The following is a 9,261-nucleotide window of genomic DNA, read 5'->3' as shown; positions in this document are numbered from 1 at the left end:
ATTAAAAGCTGACATAATTACTGTCATAGAATAAACTAACAATAAAAGTCAACAGTTGCCACGTTAATATTAGTTTTAGAAATCTTTTTCTGAAGGGAAAATTACCTAAGCCTCAGAGGTATAGACGTTTTACAGTTTCTTCCAAATCTGGAATAGGGCTGGTAAGTTGGTTTCATTTTGAATTTGTCAACTCTCCTTCTATTTCATTCATAGTTGAAGGGAATGTAGCAGAGGACTGGTGGCTTGTATATCAGATTCTCCCAGTGGAAAAGGCCCAAGTCTTGTTGATTATTACTGCTAAATCTGATATTCAGTGCTTCAACAGCTATCACTCAGGCTGTTATGCTCTGCTTTTAGTTTAGTCAACTAATGTCTCCTAGTTTTTCAAACCACACATCCTGGACAGGCCAAATTGCAGTATTTTGTTCCACTGTCTATATAAGTAAACTCCTACTTGCCAAGTCATAAAACACAAAACTAGAGACATTGTACCAATAGCCTAATTTTATGGAGAAAGGATATCATAATTTATTGAATACTAAGTCCGTTGTTGAGTACAATTTATTGTGCCAGTACATTTTACATGTGTCATCTCATTTAATCCTTGTAAGAATACTTTAGGGCACAAATTATAGTCCATATTGTAAAGGAAAGGCAACCAATGTGGAGAACGTTTATGTTCACTGCCACACAGATGGTTAGTGTCAGGACTGAGATTCAAACCCAATTTTACATGGCGGCCATATTTTTTAATTCTTTCTGCATGTGTGCATAGGAAGATATATCTGGTTTTGAACATGTTTCCGATTATACCCAGATTAACTTGTGAAATAAAAAGATGCACAAAATATTCAGTTTACTTCCTTGAGTTTGGCAAGCACTAGAGTCATCATGGTCTCAGTTGTTTCATGTCACTTTCTCTGAATTTCTGTGTCAATCAGTAAGATGTCTTTGCATACTGCAAAACTGGAGGACTTTAATGATTAGCTTGGTACTACCGATGCTCAAAATATAATAATAGCAAAAATCACATTAATTAGACCATTTGCAAAAGAATATGATTATCTAGATCTTCTAGAAATGTAATTGTGGAAGCAGATGCCACACAGATAATGATAAACAGTGCCTTTGCTTACCAGCAATTATTTTTTTTGCCCTGGAAGCATGCTGATTAGCCAAAGACATTCAGAGTCTGGCTCCAACAGAGAGGACTGAGTCCCCAGCCAAGTTTCATGGCAACTCTGTAAATAACAATATGTCCCACAGACCAGATTCCTAGCCTGCAGGCACCATTATATCACATCTCCCAGCCCTGTGCATTGGCGACTCCTCATAGACTCAGAGCTTGGAAGAAACTCAGTTGGAATCAAAAAGGAATTCTGGCTTTGCTAAACTACTACTTCAAATAAGTGAGCAAATCTGTATGAGAACTGTATTGCTAGGTAGCCAAGGAATCTCCATTATTCTATTACAACTGGTAAGTACTAGAAGAGAATAAACAAAGTTGTCACCTTCAAAGTTCAACATAGGCAGCTCACAGTCAGAACTCAGTGCTCCTATAGATAGCCTTTTATTGCAAGTTATTTACCCTTTCTCACTTAGATGTCATCTTTGGGAAAACGAGGTAACAGTAGCCAATGAATCCAGTTGTTTTGAAAGTTTATTATTAATATGTGAGAAAGTGTTGAGCTACATATATAGGCATGTTCAAACTGAGTTAGTCTGGGTCATATTTGAGTAAAATTATTTTTTTAATAGGGGTGATGGTTTCCCTCTTTAAGTCACTTCCCGGTTTCCAGAAGATGCAGAAGTTCAGTTAGACCTCCAAGACATTAACTAATTTTGAAAGTTCCACATTTACACCACCATGCCTCTACTGTTCCTTCTTCCTGCCTTTTTACATATGTCTGTTGAATTTCATTCACCCATATGGCATGTATTTACAAAGTGCTTCACGTGTTTCAACTACTGTGCTAGGCATTACTTTCACACTTTCTCTTAAGGTCACCAGTCTGAAATCCAGACACCCATGCTGCATTCTGGGTGAATGTCTTCAGAAATACACCCAGTTCTGAAGACTCAGTGAATGTCTTCAGAAATACGCCCAATTATTATATGAGGCACATTCTATGCTAATGTGGTCATTTAACTAAAAAGTATTTCCTTATAGAACCATATTTTAAATTATACAGAAACCAAAGACAAAGATTTAAAATCATTTGCTTAAGCTGTCATGCCCAACAGGGCCACAATTAGGACAAAATTCCACTTTTCCTGACTCTAATTTTTGATACTTAATGAATGTATAGGAAGCACAAGAAATTCTTTTACTGTTTTGTCCATGTGAAATTGTATGCTTGTGAGGAGGTTAATGGGGACTGTCTGTGCCACCATTTGTCTTCTTTTATTCTGTAACAATCAACTAGACAACAGTAACAAACCTTAAAGCACTTACACCATCCTCTAAAAAATGAATCAAATGATTGAATTTCCAGTCTTTTGAGACTGTATGAAGCATCACACATGATACGTGTAAATAGAATTCCAATATTAGAGTTCCATAACGTCTCCTTATCTGAACGTTCTTCTAAAGCAGATTTCCCTTAATATGAAGTTTAAGTCTCCCACATATATTTTGCTTAAAGCCAAGATGTTAAACTCTGATAAGATTGTATCTTTTGTCAGTTATTTCCAAGAGGCTCATCACATTTTAAAGGGGGCATCTGTGTACTGTTAAGGATTAAAATTAAGATCTGAGTTAATGAGCATAAGTTCATTTGCCAATCACCTCCAGTTCTTCTGTATATATCTCCAAATCCTACTTCTAAATTCCAGACCCACACTTTAGAAGACTGATAGATAGCACACCCAAGATGTTCCATTGTGCAAAACTGAAAGAGTTATCTTTTCTTAAAAAAATTCAGAAACTCCCCCTGACTTTCTCCTCCCATCAGGGAAAATTCCCAGTGATTCAAGTTCTAAATCATAATGTTCTCTTTGCATGTAGATGTCAATCTATCTTCAAACCTGATCATTTTTACTTTTGTAGTCTTTTCCCACGTGATTCCCCTTGGGTCCTCTCTAATACTTCTTATCAAGTCTAAAGTGCAGTGGTCTAGTTTAGCAAAGCGCTTTTTATATGGAGTCTCATCCTTCTGTTTCTCTTTCTTCTAATCCAATTTATATATTAAAGAAGATTAATCTTTTTAAAGTACTGCTTTGATCCTTTCTCTGTCAAAAACACTTAGTATCTTCCAGGTATCTATGAAATAAATTCCACAGGCCAAGGGAACCATTTAAAGCTGACAATAGTCAGTCACCAAATTACATTTTCAACTTTTTTATTTCTTATGGGCTGATTCCCAAAAAAATTTGTATGTTGAAGTCTCACCTCCAGCACCTCAGAATGTAACCGTGTTTGCAGGTAATGTCATACAGCAGTGATTCAGTTAAAATGAGGCTGTTAGAAGAGGAAGAGGCACTGGGATGCTGACCATATGAACAGGCAGCAAGAGGGTGGCCATGTGCGAGCCAAAGAGAGGGGCCTCAAAAAAAATCCCACATTGATTTTGGTTTTCTTTTTTAATCTTTTTTTTTTAAGTTCTGGGGTACATGTTCCGGATGAGCAGGTTTGTTACAAAGGCAAATGTGTGCCATGGTAGTTTGTTGCACAGATCAACACATCACCTAGGTATTGATCCTATCATGCATTAGCTATTTTTCCTAATGTTCTCCCTCCCCCCACCCCCACCTCCCGACAGGCCCCAGTGTGTGTTGTTTCCTTCTCTGTGTCCATATATTCTCATTGTTCAGCTCCCACTCCAAGTGAGAACATGCAGTGTTTGGTATTCTGTTCCTGCATTAGGTTGCTGAGAAGACATGGAATCAACCCAAATGCCCATCAATGATAGACTGGATAAAGAAAATGTGGTTATATATACACTATGGAATACTATTCAGCCATAAAAAAAGAACGAGATCATATCCTTTGCAGGGACATGAATGAAGCTGGAAGCCATTATCCTTAGCACTTTGATTTTGAAATTCCAGTTGTTTAAGCCACTCAGTCTGTGGTATTTAATGGTAGCCCTAGCAAATTAATATACTATCCAAAGTTAATTCCTTGTCAATTCCCCCATACCCACCAAATGTTTTCACGTGTCTATGGTGTTCCCTGTGGTATGCAGTGTGTTCTTATATCATGTCTTTAACTCATATTCATCTTTCCAGCCCTGTATTTAAGAGAACGTGTGCCAAACCAGTAATTCCAGCCCCCAACATACTTCCCCCACAAAGCTAAAAATAATCTCATCCAAGTCAGAACTCCCAAGGCCCCTTTTTAGTTACTCAGTAGATTCATTTGTTAATAGAATTGCTCTTTATTTGTGCGCATTATCTCCATGCTCTGTCCGCTCCTTGAATGTAAGAAGTGTGAATCACTTTTTTAGCATTATCCACCTCCCACCCCACCCAGCACATTGCCCAGACCATGAACCCTACTCAGTGATAAGTGACTAAATGATACTAATAACAAATGGTAATAATAGCTGCATATAATAATAACTCACTTTATGTAGACACAGAATCATTTCACTGAGTGATCACAGACACTTTTTGAAATAGGTACTATTATGATTTCCATTTTATAGATTAGAAAAATGAACATCAGAGAGATTAACTATTTGACTGTAAGCAGGAGCATTAAATGCATGGCAACAAAAATGTACTTTCTCCATTCCAATTCACTGCCTTGCTATGAAGGCAGAATTGAAAACTTAGTCATCTAAAATCCTTTTCAGAACAGCAGGGTAACAATTAAAAAAATTCCCCCAGAGAGTTGCCTTCAAATCATAGAATTACTTCTTCTCCCAAGGCAACAAGGACAGAGAATATGTTCTTTTGTTAAATGCCACTCTGCTACCTGTGGATAGCACACTCACCCAGGATGAAAGCAGCAGTTTTTTCCATCATTTTATTTCGCTTCTCACAATGGACAGCTTCTCTTGAATTTGTATGAAAGCTCAACATATAAACCTATGTTTCCCATACCAAGAGAAAAATAGCAAGAGCTGCAGATAGCTATTATGTGGCATCTTCAATCTCAGGCTTATTTAAACACTACCTCCCAGGAGTTGACTCTCCCACTAGGCTGGATTTTCTCAAAAGAGTAAGGAATTCAGATATTTTAAAACAACTCTCTCTTCTCAAAAGTAATCTAAGTGGCTTTTTGTAACCCTATTCTATAGGAGTTTCTTTCAAATGACATGATCATATGATAACACTCAGAATTTTCCACAAGGATCTTAGAAAAGGCAGAGTGCTTGACCCTCACAAAGGGACTAAGTCAAATGTAGATTGTATGCATATTGTGGCTGTTAATGAAAATTTCTTCCTGTTAAATTTAGGACATGGTTTCATTATTTTTTGCATCTTTAAGTCTCTAAAAGACAGGTATGTATAAAAAGAGGATTTAGAGACAGAGCTTTTACATATACTTATCTGTAATTAGATAAAATGTGTACATCACTATGTGCTTAATCTCATCATTCTAAATCTTATTTTAAAAAGCACGTAAAGGAGGAATAGACTGGGTTCTCTTCAATGTGGCCTGCATCCATAGGAAAGTTCAGGAGAAAACAACTTGTCCATTCATTCAAATATTTAGTGAGTGTGTGCCTACTTGCAGCTAAGAATAGAAAAAAGAAAGCACAGTTCCTGTCCTGAAAGAGGTTTACATAAATGAAAAAGACAGAGGTGAAAATGCAACATTATGAATGTCTCTTATAATGGTTGAAAATACTTAGAGGAGCAGAGTGTTTCCACCTCTCAAGTTCAATAGCTAAGATCTTTATGAAGATGAATTGCTTTGGAACCCACCAAATTTTAGGTGAACATTTAATATGTTGTGGAGGTGGGGCAACCATAATCACCTTTTAAAAAATGAAAATATGAACTCAGAAGTATGACACACCCTCTCAAAATGGTGACTAGCATTCAACTCATAAATTCTCCCCTGCCAGTTGGAATTTATAAAAATATTTAAAAATCAGATTGATTGCCTGCTATAAGCGGTCCTTTCTCATTATTGAGCCCCTGGAGAGAGAATATTAATACTATTTTTATTTTTAGATTTCAAGTTTTGAAATAGCTATTAGGAACCTTTATATCTGAGTTGATTTCAGGGTTTGTTTTGATAGTTGCATAAACTAATAAAATCAATAGCTAGTTCATAAATTATGTCAGTTAATGAAATCAATCAATGATAAGCTTATTAACTTTCTCCCTTTGAATCTATTGTTTTCTCATGTATAAAATTCTTAGTGTTCCCTTTGGTATTTAAGATGGTCAATTAACTGTCTTATCTTCCAGCTGAAGCAGTTTATGAATAAAATATTTTTGACAGTTTTTTTGAAACCAGAACATAGTTCAAAGGTTTTTAGTTTAGTTTTATTACTTGTTTGTTTTCTCTGTTTTGTTTTCTACAATTTATAAGCAATGTGACATAATATTTTGTCATTTTATTCACTAAAAATTTATTGGAATTACTCCCCCTTTACATTTAATGATAATAAATTCTAGGTTAATTTTTTTCCAATTTCCCACAACTGATAAGGAGAAACTGGAGGTAGAAAATTTTGACAAGGGAATAAAAGTTGAACTGTAAAATGGGAATTTTAAAATAGATAGAAAGGGAAAAATAAAATATTCCTAACAGAGAAAATGCCTGTAAACAAGGCCCTAAGATAGGAGATCTTAAAAGAATGATATTTTCAAGAAATTCCCATAATATTATTATTTCAAAATATTAGTTGGCAAGAGGGACATCAGATGTATGTTTACAGAATGTCACTTACATAGAATTGTGGGGATGACTGAGAGTGGCACTAGGGTACAACAGGAAAACAAAGGGAGGTATCTAATATTTTTTATTGAGCATTACCATATATCCTGGTTTGTCTACCCAGTTCTGGTTTATGCCTGTTGTCCAGATGTAATTATTAAAAGCACCTGCTATGGTTTGAAGGTGTCCCCATCAAAGTTCATGAGTTGGAAACTTAACCCTCAATGCAACAGTGTTGAGAAGTAAGACCTTTAGGAGGAGATTAGGTCATGAGGTCTCTGTCCTCATGAATAAATCAATGCCATTATCATGGGAGGAGGTTTGTTATCACTGGAGCAGTGTCCTTATAGGATGAATTCAGCAACCTTCCCTCTCTTGCATGTGTATACTCTCTTGCCCCTTCACCTTGCTCTATGGGATACCACAGTAAGAAGGCCCTCACCAGACACAAGCCCCTGGACCTTGGATTTCCCAGCCTCTAGAACTGTAAGAATCTCTATTCTTTATAAATTACCCAGTGTCAGGTATTCTGTTTATCAGCACAAAAGGGATGAGGATAATACCCTTTCATTTTCAAAAGCACCCCTCTTTGGACGATAATTATATAGTCATCTTAATTAACATACTAACAGAATGTATGATAATGTTCACTATCCTGGAATCTGATGCAGATCTCACCAAACCACCATCTTTGTCCCTGACTTAGGAACAGATGTTGTTTGTGTCAAAGGTATCATTGCTTCATATGAATATTTAGAAGTTTGATGTGCAATAATGGCTGCAAAACAACAAAATGATGAAAAACTATGAAAACTTCTAAAATAATGAGGTAGATAGTTTCCACTGAACAGGACTTGGACAGCTGCCTTCATCAGCCAAAATGAAAGCAAGAGGTAGAACAACGCACAAACTTGGTGCCTTTAGGTAAGCAAATCTTTAAAAGCTACGTATGCAGTGAGAATTATATTTCTAAAAGTAATTTGAGGAATTTGAAAGCGGTTTTATTTTTTGTTTTGTTACTTTATATATGTTTGTATGTGTGTATATATATATATGTGTGTGTGTATATTTTTATAGAGAGAGACATATAAAAAGAGAGAAAAAGTGAAAATTTAAGGGCAAAAAATTCTGAATGGAAAGATCATGTCTTTCTTTTATTTTCTACATTCGAAAAATCCCAATATACATCATTGCTCTTTAAGGAAAAAAATTGGCTATTTTAGAAATTTTGTTTTCTCCTCTTAGATTTATGTACAAGATATAAGGCATCTCCTTCTAAACTTTCTCTCCCAAACAACCACCATTACTCTCAGACTTTAAAACTACACTCAGGGGACCTTCATGTAACCAATTCTTGATTTGCCTGATAGCATGATGATGTAATATCATCTTTTTACTACAATAAAAGTAAGTGGGAAGAGCTTAATGAGTATATCTGGAAACTAATGCATTCTATACAGCCCTGTTTAAATATAAGATATTTTCATTTTGGTCAAAGTGTCATTGCTCATTTAAAACTGCCAAATCTATTCCATTTTAATTTAATCTTTATTGTTTTTCAGAAGAAATGAACCTTTTGGAGCTAATCTTCTAGGTGGTATAATTAGGAAACAGTGAGAAAAAGCTCAGAATAAGAATTTCAAATCAGCTAGAGCTACTTTTACAATCTTCATACACTCTCTTAAACTGTGTAATTTCTTTTTTTTTCCAAGAAAGAAGAAAAAAAAGAATGAAGAAGAGGAAGAAAAAGGAAGAGAAAGAGAGAGAGAATGGGAGTATTGCTTTCTTGCCCAGGCTAGAATGCAGTTTAGAAATGAGTATTGAAAACCTCTTTTATACCAATAATCATACTTAATGATGTAGACAGGAAGGAGTAAGGGAAGAAAATAACAAACAAGCAGCCAACCAATATTTCATTTAAACCTATGAAATGCTATGCGATTACTGAGGAGTGATTTACTTCCAATTATGTAGTCACTTTTGGAATAGGTGTGAGGTGGTAATATGTGTTTTGTGTATTTAAAGTGGAGAGTTCTATGAATGTTTATTAAGTTTACTTGTTCCGGGTCTGAGTTCAAGTCCTGGATGTCCTTTTTAATTTTCTGTCTTGTTGATCTATAGAATCATTAGCTCTTCTTGTTACATTGATCCTTTTGCCATTATGTAATGTTCTTCTTTGATCTTTGTTGCTTTAAAGTTTATTTTATCAGAGGCGAAAATTGCGTCTCCTACTTTTTATTTATTTGTTTATTTTTACTCTCTGTTTGGTTGGTAAATCTTCCTCCATCCCTTTGTTTTGAGTCTTTGTGTATCGTTGCATATGAGATGGGTCTGGATGCAGCATACCGATGGGTTTTGGCTTTTTGTCCAATTTGAATATATATGAGTTTAATACTGCCATTTGATGCTAGCTGGCTGTT

The sequence above is a fragment of the Aotus nancymaae genome, unplaced genomic scaffold, assembly GCF_030222135.1.
Source record: "Aotus nancymaae isolate 86718 unplaced genomic scaffold, 86718_ANA_hifiasm-v0.15.2.pri h1tg000030l, whole genome shotgun sequence".
Classification (NCBI taxonomy): domain Eukaryota; kingdom Metazoa; phylum Chordata; class Mammalia; order Primates; family Aotidae; genus Aotus; species Aotus nancymaae.
Note: the sequence above shows the minus strand (reverse complement) of the source record.